The sequence below is a fragment of the Engraulis encrasicolus genome, chromosome 8 (genome assembly GCF_034702125.1).
Source record: "Engraulis encrasicolus isolate BLACKSEA-1 chromosome 8, IST_EnEncr_1.0, whole genome shotgun sequence".
Lineage (NCBI taxonomy): Eukaryota > Metazoa > Chordata > Actinopteri > Clupeiformes > Engraulidae > Engraulis > Engraulis encrasicolus.
In genome coordinates, this window is record NC_085864.1 from 33,151,769 (window position 1) to 33,165,805 (window position 14,037).

The following is a 14,037-nucleotide window of genomic DNA, read 5'->3' on the forward strand; positions in this document are numbered from 1 at the left end:
TTTCTCAACATGACAGATTCATTATTTCCATATTGCATATTGTCACAATTCTGCAATTTTTCATTTTTGGCCAATCAGAGGCCCCCTGGCAGGTGGGGAGCCCTAGGCTGCAGCCATATCTAGCCTGTGCATTAATCCGGCCCTGCCCATATTAGTGATACAGGGCATTTTCCCGGTGTACTGTTGATTTTGGCCTGGCCCTCCCTTCAGTGGCACCAGTCCTCATGTCGGTATAGCAGACCTCTACGAAATGCTAATTTTGGCTGAATTGCAATCAAAATAGCGCCCAGTGATGCCCAGTGATGTTGTCATGGGCTTCATTGTCTCCCTCAATGTGTTGTGGACTGGTCTTGGTTGAAAATGTCCGTCCTGTTTTTCTATCACAGTCCAGATCTGCTGGTTGCCATTACTGCTGGTGTGGTCTGTGGACCCCTGTTATTACTGCTGACACATTGTGGTCAGACCTTATCATTTGTGGTGACAGGCCACACCATGGCTAACCGCCATGACATGGAGTCATTGTAATACATTATATTCAGCTAATGTATATCCAAAATGACTTGTTTACAGGGTATGTCCCTGATGATGCAATATGAGATTAGATTAATTTACTTGCTCAATGGCACTTCAGCGATACATGAAGGTGCTGGGAGACCACATATTCTTCCCACTGATAAGTGAGTGCGTATACATGCAGTTCAGTATCCCGAATATGATCGGGATATTAAGTATCCCGAATTTGTGTTTGCGCATATAAACACTTCAGTATCCCGAATAAGCCCTTATTCGGGATACTGAGAAATCGGGATATGCTAGGTGGAGTTTTCCAAAAGAAGCCGGGATACTGACGCATGTATACACCTTATCCCGAATACAGGGGCTTCCCATGGAACGCTGTTGCTGGTATCCAGGCTACACGCATTTGAAGAGAATTCTATAACGGCCAAGAATGTAGACTGGGATATAACGTTCTGTGCGCATATAAACACCTTATCCCGAATATGATCATAACCGGGATAAGCCTCATATTCGGGATACTGAACTGCATGTAAACGCACTCATTGATGGGTGGGAGTTGAAACTAAAACCCTCTCGGAATACAAACATCCTAACAATGAGTGCGTTTACATGCAGTTCAGTATCCCGAATATGAGGCTTATCCCGGTTATGATCATATTCGGGATAAGGTGTTTATATGCGCACAGAACGTTATATCCCAGTCTACATTCTTGGCCGTTATAGAATTCTCTTCAAATGCGTGTAGCCTGGATACCAGCAACAGCGTTCCATGGGAAGCCCCTGTATTCGGGATAAGGTGTATACATGCGTCAGTATCCCGGCTTCTTTCGGAAAACCCCACCTAGCATATCCCGATTTCTCAGTATCCCGAATAAGGGCTTATTCGGGATACTGAAGTGTTTATATGCGCAAACGCAAATTCGGGATACTTAATATCCCGATCATATTCGGGATACTGAACTGCATGTATACGCACTCAGTTAGACTGTGGCATCCCCATGACGGTGCCTTTTTTACACATTTGCACAAATTGGGAACACTGATGATGGGCTAGACCCGTTTGCTTCCCACTTTTTGTTTTGGCTTCTATTTATTTTCAGCTTTTAATACAGTTTCACTGAACAGCATCAAGCTCCTGTGTGCGACTCCTTTTTCTTCACACTGCATTTTTGGTTTGGAATTACGCACCGAGCGAAACTTCTCAACTAAGACAAAGACGCGGACGCTGTCTCTACCTTCACATTTGCACAAAGCAATGGCCCTTTTTGCATAGTGTTGTTTTGTTAGGTAATGATTCTATGATACCTGTGTTGGAAACACAAGACATGCCTTCATTGCTGTTGTAGACTGTTCATCTATCTGCACTATGCGTATAGTGGAGTCCAGACACAATTCTGGTGGGAGGCGGCGTCCATCTAAGCTAACATTGTTAGGCATCTAAGTCATCCATCTAACCCCTGCCCACATGACTGCAGAGCAGAGGAACTGTTCGTTCTTGTTCCTGATTCAATGGAAGTCACTCTGCATTAGTCCACCAGTTAATTGCAACATAATGTCATGCACGAGCAGGTGAATTCTTTTGAATCTTTTCGGGTCCCTCCCCTCTGGCAAACATCCAAGAATACACACACCATTCCGCCAGTGGAATACTTCACTATTGATTGAACAAAGTTTATCATAGTACTGTAAATTACTACACGGCAATGACAGTTGTTTGTAATACATTACTTACTCATTGACAGGGACAGGGCTGGACTGGAGGAGAAATAGGGCCCTGGCACTTTTGGCTTAAAGGGTCTCCTCATAATAAGTGGCACAGAACCGGTGGGCCCCACACCCTCGTGGGCCCCTATTTTCAGAAACATATATTTTTTTCTTTTTACGTTTCTGAAAATAGTGGCCCACCGGGAAATACCCACTATAACAGATGGCCAGTCCAGCCGTGTTCACTGACATGCGGGTAACATGCGGGTGCATGTCTTAAAGGACCAGTTCAGTCAATTTCAACATGCAGTTGTAATGCTCACACTACCCTGGACTTGTCAGTACCTGAGGTTTTTTATTCTTTCTTCTTCAGCCTTTTCTGAGATCTTGGTCATTGTAATGGGGGCAGCGCTTTGTTTACATTTCAAAAAAACATTTTTATTTATTCCCAAAAACATCCGAAAGATTATACAACATCAGCAGACAACTAGCAAACAGCGGTACCTTTTGGGAAAATATTTGCAGTAGGCCTATGTTCATTAAAAAAATGTAAACAAATGCTGCCTCCATTAGAATAGCTCATATCTCGGAAAGGGCTTAGCCGAAAAATGTGGCATCACCGGATACTGACAAGTCAAAGGTAGTGTGAGCAATACAACAGCGTATTGAAATTGACTGAACTGGATCTTTAACTCATCTACAAGAGCAATCGGAGATGAGACTGGCACCCTGGGCAATGCTGTGTGTGTGTGTGTTTTACGTAGACAAACCACAGGCATTGCAGGCGGGCAAGCACGCAGACAAGCACAGACAGGTTCATTACAATACCTGGCCCAACCTCATGTTTGGTGCCAGATAAATAAATGATAATGATAATTACAGTATATTGCTTCCACTGTCACAGTGTAATGGTTATCACCCCTCTTAGGCCCTCTACAGATCCTGGGGTATCAAGCAGGTGCCTGGAGGCATGGAAGCTTACAGGGTGATGGGGGTGGGTGGGACAGTTGTCCCGGGACAGAGGGGGCCCAGAATTGAGCCTTCATTAGGTACATATTGGGTGGGGGGCCCTTTCAGATTACTTTGTCCTGGGCCCAGCCAAAGCTGTCAGCGGCCCTGCCTTAACTGAATTGGTGTGGTAGTCTGGATCACAATTTCAACAGTCTGTGAGCTCTGACTTGACTCACAAATGTTCAGCAGCATTACATGAAGTGTGGATGAACTCAGACAAATGCTGTTGTGTTGATGCAGGCATATATAATCTCGGTCCTTATTGAAATAATGAAGAAACAGGTAGGGTACTCGCCTGCCATGCGGCTGACCCGGGTTCGATTCCCGGCCCATGTGTCCTTTGCTGACCCCTCCCCGTCTCTCTCCCAAGTCGCATCTTGTCCACCTCTCACACTGTCCTATCAAATAAAGTCGAAAAACACCACAACAAAAATAAAATAATGAAGAAACAATATTGATGCTGCATGGAAAATACTAAAGGCTAATGCCTTCTCGTACAACACTGCATTTCAATGTACCTGGTTAATGTTTAATTTGTTTTACAGAACGTCCTTGCTGCAGAATTCTAGGCCAGCATGTGATAATTGAACGTCCTTCTGTTTTTAAAACCATCTGTAATGAATTAAAGAAAGACGTAGGCCTACTGCATGTAACAGAAGCTTGGAGTGGCATATTTTTTCAAACATGCATCATACAATCCCAACCCTCAGTAACAGATTCCTCTCCGGACATAAAAGGGGAAGGGAAGGGGATGGGATGGGATGGGTTATGAATGCTGGCCAGCCGGAAAAGGCTAATGGACTGCCACTAAAGTCATTACAAATCTCGATACTCAGCAAGATTACTGATGAAGCTGAACAAGGGGAATGATGCTGTGCTGTGCTGTGTGTTACAATACATGATTTTGTATAATAATAATAATAATAATAATAATAATAATAATAACAATCATCATCATCATCATCATCATCATCATCATCATCAAGACAGGTGAAGCTCTGCAAGGGGAATGATATTGCATCATGGTTTGACAGACTAATTAAATGCAGTATGACTATTGTGTGCTATTGTCATGCTGCTGTGTGTAACAATAAATAATGTTGAGTATAATAATAATCATCATCATCATCATCGTCGTCAAAATTACAGATAAAGCCAAGGGGAATTACGCGTAGGCTATATCTCGGTTCAACAGACTCTGATGCACTGTGACTGTAATTTGTCCTGTTGTCATGCTACATACAGTATAATAGGTAGTAATACTAATAGGCTACTACTAACAAAAACAACAGCAACATGTCTGCAGCTCATCCGAAATGTGGAAAAATGATACAGAAAAACAACAATAGTTGTAGGCTGATCTTTCAGCACTCCTGTAACAAGCTTTGATCTCAAAACAGGAGAACATACTGCTTTCATGATCAATCAGAACAGTGTGAACATATGATAAGGCTATTCAGATAGCTGAACAATTACCGGATAAGCCACACACAGGGGGTAATGATCACACACAGGGCTGCTGCTGACAGCTTTAGCTGAGCCTGGGCCAAAGTCATCTTTGGGCATCCAATTCTGGGCCCCCTTTCTCCCTGGGCCCAAGACAACTGACCCACTTTTCCCCCCCCCCCCCCCCAGTGTCAGACACAGCATCTCACTGACAGATACCTGCAGTGTCCAGTAGGCCTACTCAGGACACTTGAGAGACACATCGCATTCTCTCTCTCTCTCTCTCTCTCTCTCTCTCTCTCTCTCTCTCTCTCTCTCTCTCTCTCTCTCACACACACACACACACTATCTTACACACACACACACACACACACACACACACACACACACACACACACACACACACACACACACACACCAAAAATGAAATGGGTTTGAGAATGAGCAAACTGAACGATGAATATATGCCATGAAACCTATCAATGCCAGTTGCAGTTAGAATGTGTGAGATATAATGATAATAATAATAGCCTTATAATAATAATAATAATAGCAACAACAATAATAATAATAATAATAGTTAGAATGATAGTAATAGGCTACAAATAATAATAATAATGATGATGATAATAATAATAGGCCTAATAAACATAATCATCATCAACCTGCCTCCAATGTAGGCTTTCGCATGCAATGATACATTTGATCTGAATGTTCTGATGCTGATCTATGTCTTTCAGGAGGATAGACTGGGAAGCAAAGAAGACACCTCGAAAAGGGGCTGGGGTGTTGGGATACAGGGGCGTCTATCTGAGTTGCAGCACATTGGAATGCAGCTAAATTGTACGCATGCGCCGCTTGGAAAGTCTTGAATTTGGGAACGTGCTGTGCCGATGCTGAAAAGATGTGAGGGTAGCATTGTGGTGTGTACGGTTGTAACAGGTCGGCGGTTTTCCTGCAAGGACAGTTAACATCAGCCACACTGGGAGGGAGAAGAGGCATGACAGACAGATGTAGCCTATGTTTGAAGAATCTGGCATTTTACCTCAGTCGCGGTGGGTATCTCGTGTAATTTCACTGTGACCACCTCTGAAACCAACTCGCGGCGCCTCCCCCTCAAAATTTGGAACCTTTTTCATAAATTGACTTGTCACAGCAGCTACGGAGGTATTCGGCCAGCTAAAGTGTCTGACTTTTGATCAATCTCGTCATCTGCTTGACCCACCAAGTTTCGACCTGTTTTGAGCAGTAACGTTAACCAATTACACAGACGGTAAGTATTTTATTCGGATTCTTACAGATGTGTTTAGATAGAAATTGTATGTACCTGACACACAAGAATAACATTTGTCATTAATCCTGGCACAACACTCTAAGTTCATGGAAAGTTGCCATTACCTACAGTAACTTGTCATGTATCCTACAAAGCCACTTTACTGCGCTGCTTGTGGGGTAACGGTTGCGTAGCTGACCAGAGGGGCTAGTTTCTAGCTAGTCAGCCCTTGCTAATGCCAGCCCAGCTCTCATGTGTAAATAAACCGCAGGACAAGTAGCGGAAATCTTATTTTGGCTGTTGTGTATAACTGTCTACACGGCGCCGCGGGTTCATTATTTCAACGCATTATTACCTGTCGATGTTATGGTGAACAGTTTTGAGGTAGTCAGTGTCCCGCTGTGGTTAACGTCATTTTAAATGTTATTATTCATTCGGTTATCAGATATCGTAGTGTTCAACTCAGATGTAACAGTATTGCACATGTATGATGCACGTGGACCCGCTTCTAAATCCAGACCTTCAGCTAACGGTAATTTACCTTGAGCCTAAAGTACAGTGCAGTGTCACGTACGTCTGCTCCAAACTTCTGCTTTGCTTCTTTACAGTGAGGGGTTGGGCAGTTGTGTTTTTTCTTTCTTCTCCTACACAACTTACCTACGATGTCACCGGCAGATTGATACCTGTGTTTCTGTCAGTGGTTGTTGTCTTTTGTTTTTAAGTCAAGGCATGTTACAAAATGCCTCATGATGTTTGGTGGTAGACTAGCTTTGCTGAGGGTAGATATTGCGAAAGCTGTCAGTGAGGTTGACGCAATGTTTTAGGCGTGTTAACTTGTACAAGTTATTGCAGAAAGATGTGTTAAAAGAAATCCATTTGTTGATAGTCCATCACGTTTTGAGTGGTTTGAGAGGGCGATGGGAATGCAATGAACGTTAATGAACCCCAGGAAGGGAGGGTACAGCGGGGATTGCATAATGTGGAGGCTTTAAACACAGTATAAAAACACAGTTGGCTTTGGTGTATGAGTATGAAAACATAAATCCTTTAAAATGCTTCTGTTTAGTGTGTTTTAATTGTTACGGCAACTATTGTTACTAGGTAGACTACTATTATCTTGTTTTGGTTCTAGAGGGACAATCTTCTAGCTTTATGTTGGACTTGAAAGTGAAGTGATGGTTGAAATGGTGAGTGGAGAGGGGTCCATGAACTAGGAAAAATGCTGAGGTCCATTGTAGCAGCAGTAGCAGAAACCAATCGAAGATGCAACTGTTGTTGAGTTGAATGGAGTTTGTGTACGTTTTTTAAACTACCCACAGAAACCCTCTTCACCAATTTGAAATTATGTATCAGATTATACATCATCACACATACCCAAGTAATCATCAATCTGTTGTGTTAACTTGCTCTGCAAGAGGATACTCACACGACAGCAACTCTGTCGTATTACTAGTGATGCTGGCAAAGTGAATGTTTTTAAACCACACAGAACAATGTCAGATTGGAGGAGTCCCTTCTGGCCTGAAGAAGCAACAGGTTGTTGTTTTGACTTTGTTAGAATAGAAACTCCCTCTGCTGCCTGTTCAAGGGCTGTCTCGCAGGAGGAGTGAGTTGCATCTATTTGCAAACCATTTGTGAGTGCCAACAGCAGCTATGTTTATAAGTTTTCATTGTTTTAAAGCTAGTATTTTGAGTATCCATGATGACATTTTCATCTTCCTACCCAACTGTCATTTTAGATATTCACAAAGACAATCTTCCTAGACCTTGGGCAAATAGTGTCACTTTTGCCTCACATATTAACAATGTACCAATTTATATTTAGTGGACTATGTGTTTTTCAAGGTCAAAGTTGCCAGAGATTTCCCATTCATTTTTGAATAGGGTAACATTTTTAGTTATGGCATATTGACTTGAAACTCTCACAGTTGGTAACCCACACATTAAGGCGCATATTTTTGTGTATTGCAGGTTTTTATAAATATGATGATTAAATATGCAAATTAGGTAATATGAACTGAAATATGATTAATCTGTGGTAACAGGCAAATTGCAATAGTTATGGTTCATACCTCTCTGCCTCACATTAAAAATCTTTGTGGAACATACTTTTTTGAAGGTCAAAAGTAGCAGATATTACCCTCTAAATGGCAAAATGCATGGGAAATCTGCTAGTAATTATCAACAAAAAGTGTGAATCATTACTTCTGCTATTTGTTTTATGTTTAGCCTGTTGTATTTTGCCACATATTTAAGTACTACTTAGTAGGTGTGAGCTCATTTGCATATTTAATCATATTTCAGAAAATATTGTATCTCCAGTTCACCTAGTAACTTATCTCCTATATTGTCTCCCCAAGGAAAAAAGAATGGGAGAGATTTTTAATGTCATTTATTTACATATACCTAGGGATTACAAAAAAAATTTGAATGATTACTATTGCAATTTGTCCCGTGCCAAATTCTAGATTGACTGGACTATGGAGTTTGTGACTGTTATTATGTGACTTTAAAAGCTCAAATTGCAACTCTGGCAATGTGCACCTGAGAACGTGTAACGGTTGGCTGGATTGCTTTATGGCTATTGGAACAGGAGTCCCCAACCTCCTTTCCCTTTGGAGGTTCCGCAATATCTATACGCTCAAATGTTCTATCACTCAATGTGTTCAACAATGAGCTATTTGTTAAACACGCAGCCATTATGTGGAGCTATGGTAATTTACCTTTATGATGTAGCCTGTAAAAGAGTGAAAGTTCTGCCAAGGAATTTCCATGCTGGCAATATGGGGCCTCATGGTGGAACTGATTATTAAGTAAGCTTTGTCAGGTTTTTGTTTTCAGCTTGTTTATTGGCATATATTTACTCAAGGAATAATTGTTATAAACTGACAGGCTAGTCTTTACTTAAAACGTAGTGATTCAATGTTTGTGTGATTCATTTTATAACATTTTTTTTTTACAGATTGGAGCTCTAGTGTGTCAGATTTTTTGCTTATTGTTCAAAGCTCATGTTGACAAATTTGTTTTAGATAAGCAATGCCATGGACAAAGGTTGTGGTGAACTGAACCAGGACAGAGTAGTGCATGTGGCTAGGATGTGCATGAGTCAGACCTGTTGGAGTTGGGTCTGTGTTTGCATGAATCGACCATAGTTGCCTGAGCAAGCTCTCTTGAAAATCTTTGGTATTGACGCATGCAATGATGATTTAAGCTAATTATTAATAGAAACCTAAATTATTGTACTTCCTCTCCCAACATCTTTATCTGCTTTGCTAGAATGTGGAATTGTAAAATTTGGCTCCTCTTCACCCTGTTGTGTTGTGACTTTTGCACTCCTGTCTAGATTTGGTATGAAAACCATCACAATTTTTTGTCCTGTCCATTGGACTTTCTCTCTCTTACACACACACAAACACACACTCTGTCTTGCACTCACATAGACTCACACACTCTATCTCTCTAACTCACACACACTCTCTCTGTCTCTCCGTCACGAACACACCCGCACGCGCACACACACACACACACACACACACACACACACACACACAGACACACACACACACTGGACTTAACATGGCAATGGTTCTGTCTCTTCTCACAGCCCACAACTGTAGATGGCTTGCCCTGGGTTCCCATTACTGTTGGCTGTGCTTGTGTGCGTGTGTCTGTTTAGATGAGATATGCGTGCAAATAAGGTATCTCCAAATTGATAACAAGTTGCAGCAAGGTTCTGGCCTGAGACTCTGTGCATGCGGTTGTACCTCACAGGGAAAATGCTACACAGGCTTGCCTTTGAATCAAATATGCAAATACATTGTCTTGTCAAGAACAGAATTTCTATCCTCATAACAATCACTGATATGACTGGAAATCTTAAATTCTAATTATGGAATTTAGTATTTTAAGGCAGACTATGACATTGTTTTTGGGTGTGCGTTTTGCTGTCAAACATCCATACAGATGGCACCACCTGTATAAACCGGCTGTAATATCAATTTGATTGTTAATATTTAACCAAATTCTCGCTTAAACCTGTCCAAACACGTCAAGTTAGAGCTTGTTAGTGCTCCTGAGGAAATGTTGAGGGATATTTTGAACTTTTTTAAATGATTGAAATTGACAGTCTTCAAGCCACATCCCGTCCCCATACTCGCATAGACAGCCTTCTAGATAAATAAGATGATCATTATAAATGTTCACCATCCTACAGACTACCACAGTTATGGTTCTCTGATACCAATCCGCCATCTTGTCAACTCATTTCATACAAAACTTCTCCCCCTCTGATTGAAAGCAAAAGTAGTCCATAACATACATTGCAAGGAAAAATGGAAGCAAAACATGAAATATGGCACCTTGATTGGTGTACAATAGCTGTGAGCCATTGTACGCCACATCTTTAATAGATGACTATTTCTATTTGAGTGAAATCTGACAGTGACTGGTGTCATGCCATTGCCTATCGTAAGTCAATGATATACACATGACCCGGTTCATCATCACTGTCAGATTGCTCCCGGTCATTTGAGACTGAGGGCATATTCAGCTCAGTGTCTCCTGAAGGGTGGAGGGGTGTGGATGTGGAGGAGTGTTACTAGGTAGAGGGTCGAGGGTCTTAGGAGTCAGGCACACAGATAAGGCAGGAGGCAGAAGATGTGGTTTTGCCTTTTATTTTTACACACCACAGGTGAAAGTGAGCCACAGACAAAAATAAACCAAAACAAAATATATAGAAAGCCATACAAATATAGACCAGTCTAAAGCTCACAAATGGACTAGAACAGTTCAAACCTCCCTCAGCTGAGGGTTCACCAGAGAGCATCCAGACCCATGTCTTGCCGTCAGTTTACTACCCCAGAAGGTCTGGGTTCGAGTCTCGGCTGGGCAACTCTACTCCCCTTCACTACAAGGAAGACAACTTGGGCAGCTAAGCGCAATGCATTCCCGTCCACTTGAGCCATTGCGAGCACAAAGCAGACTTGCTACCCAACACTCATGCAGAACACCACTGTGTGTTTCTCTATGGCCCTCCACTCCAACTGCTGAAGGGAGGGAAGATTTTGATTAGTTAAGCACAATTAATTTGTCTTTAAAAGAAATATCGGCTAAAAGTATTGTGATGTCAATAATGACTGAAGTAATCGTGATATTGATTTTTCTCATAATCGAGCAGCCCTAAGGACAGCCCAGTTTCCTTCTCCCAGACAGGAGCAGCAGGGGCAGGCCAGCATGAGGGTCTGCTCTCTGCCAGTGTAGCACCTTGAATGAAGCTCTTCTCGCTTGCCACGTCACAGAAAGGCGCACACTATTTCAAACAGGAAAAGGGCGTTGCTTCAAGGCAACCATACGATTCTGTCCCATACATGGTTTTTTTTTTCTGTTGGGGGGTTGGGGGGGGGGGTTGTCTGTACATATTTTTTTTCCCAAAGAAGTGTAGTTTAGCACAGCGGAACTTGGAGCAGAGCATGTAGTTTGCAAGACCTGGGTCTATGCTCACTTGTACAATACTGAAATGTTGAGCACAGTATTGACTCGATGACTCAATACACATGTAGGCCTAATTCATTTTGGAAACACAAGCTGCTTTTTAAATTGATTTTTTTTTCCTGCTCAATACAATAACTTGCTCTTCCCTTGGGGGCAGATACGTACATCATATCTGTCTGGAAAAGCACAAGCTTACAACCTTTTCAACCTGTATCTTTTGAGAATAGTCTTGTAGAAATGCCTTCCAAGTTACTCAGGTTTTCACAGTTAATCTGTATAATATGCTAAAGTTGTGAAAGTGAAAGTGAAAGCCCATTGGGAAACTCCAACTCCCATTGTCATTGTGACACAGCACTCCACAGCACACAAGTGAACACTGCACACAATGAAATTGCATTTATGCCTCACCCGTGCAAGGGGGCAGCCCTCAGTGGCGCCCCATGGGGAGCAGTGCGGTGGGACGGTACCATGCTCAGGGTACCTCAGTCATGGAGGAGGATGGGGGAGAGCACTGGTTGATTACTCCCCCCACCAACCTGGCGGGTCGGGAGTCGAACCGGCAACCTCTGGGATGCAAGTCTGATGCCCTAACCGCTCACCCATGACATGATTGAATTGAACCATGTAGCCACACACACACACACACACACACACACACACACACACACACACACACACACACACACACACACACACACACACACACACACACACACACACACACACACACACACACACACACCACACACACACACACACACACACACACACACACACACACACACACACACACACACACACACACACACACACACACACACACATGGTGAAGCTTAAAGTTGTGAAGGGGGGAAAGTATTCAATTGAAATTTAAATTCAGTTGGCATATTTTGCCAAAATTTCTCATTTAGAATGATGTCTTGACCTTGTTAAAAATGGCAAAATGGACCTGTAATAAAATAAAGCTAACAACTTCTGGTTTTCTTTATACAATTCGCGGTCTGTAAGAGATGGTTGTAGGAAAGTAGTGTTAAACACCAGGATCTCATGAGCCTTTATGCCAGTAGATTGCAGTATCATCTTCATACGCTCAACGCATGTTTTTTGGTTGTTATGTACCAAAATAGTGAAAATGAAAGTGAAAAGTTAAATGGATTTATTTGTAGATTGTAGCAGCTGTTTTAAACACAGAACAGATACCAAATAGGGATGCACGATACATGCATGGGTTTCAATTTGAGGTAGGCCCAAGTTGACTATTTGGTCAGAAAAGGAAGTCAGAAGAACAGGAAACCAATTAATAAGTAAAATGTAACAAGTAAAAAAAGTAACAACCCCATCCTGAAAACTAATAGGCAAGGGTAACATTTCTCTGAATTATGTTGATATTTTGAACCCGATACTGATACCCCATCCCTAACCAATACCAAATAATAAAAACAACATAAGGACAGGGACACAGGTCATCACAGCACATGGACATAAGGCCCCCAAGCCTTACACAATAGACAGGGACCAATACACCTGTTGCACCTTGATTTGGTTGCATTTGGAACAGGCAAATTGTATGGCTTTGCACGAATGTGTTTTGATGATTGGAGATAGACCTCATTGTCTCCTTTTGATTAGGCAAATTAGTAGGAGGATGTGCTTTTTGTTCCTGGGGCTTATGCTATTTCACAGCAACCACACCCTGGGACCATTCCATCATCAGCGCTTCCAATGAGGCTGAAGCCATTCCACCCTTGAAGATCAGCTGCCCCTTTAGCATGGTTCACTTAAATTGCGCTGATCAAAACTGGCTTTGCACTTGTGCACGTTGTATAGAGGAAGTCCACATCAACGTTTTGTATCAAATGTCACTTAGCACTGACCATGCCCATGGTAATCGCCACACGCCATATCCAAGTCTGAGACCTTGGGAATGTATTTCTACAAGCCCTGCCTAATGCCTGTTGTTTTTCACCACTGACAACACTCCTGTGACCTAACTTAAAGAATGCCATAATTGCATTAACTCTGAATTTGCCATTGTTTAGTAATATAATTTCAAAACGTACCGTATTGGTCTGAATGAAAGACGTGGTTTTTGTTATAAAAATAGTACTCTAAAAGGGGGGGTTGTCTTATTTCCGCGCGCTAGAAAAAAAAACCCCTTTTTTAACTTAACCTGAATGCGGTCATTATGCTTCACAACAATGCCACTAAACTCAATAATGGATAGGTTAAGAGATTGATTTGTCCATGGATATGGATATCAAATTTGCAGATGCTTGTTTCGTGATGACTGTTGCACCGCACGTCTATCAACTGTCAATGCCAATGCGATGCGACCGACAGTGCAAGGGGGAAATCGCAACAGTCCATCGCGGCTCGTTGCTCTGCTTTTATTTGTGTTCGGTTTTACAGTCTCATCAGGAAAGCTTTGGTTGTTCTCTCTGGTCACCCGACAACACCACTTGAAACTAAATTAAAGGAAGGGTGATTTGACGAACAACCTGTAGGCTAAGTTTTGGATGCTGTCATCAGCCAATCAATGGTCATGTGTGCGCGAGAGAGCGGCGCCTTTTGACAAGCGGTGCCTATTTGACGAT

General features: G+C 42.2%; 1 protein-coding gene across 2 annotated transcripts in view; it reads left to right on the forward strand.

The window, feature by feature from the left end:
• Nucleotides 1–5,539: 5,539 nt before the first annotated feature.
• Nucleotides 5,540–14,037, forward strand: part of st3gal4 (ST3 beta-galactoside alpha-2,3-sialyltransferase 4) — a 47,403-nt gene continuing 38,905 nt past the window's right edge. Inside the window, exon 1 of one of the 2 annotated variants that reach the window (XM_063205507.1) lies at nucleotides 5,540–5,953. The gene's annotated coding sequence lies outside the window, so the exon portion shown is untranslated. Of the gene's footprint in view, nucleotides 5,954–6,010; nucleotides 6,486–14,037 lie in introns of those variants that run through there. The other variant, XM_063205508.1, reaches the window with a different exon arrangement.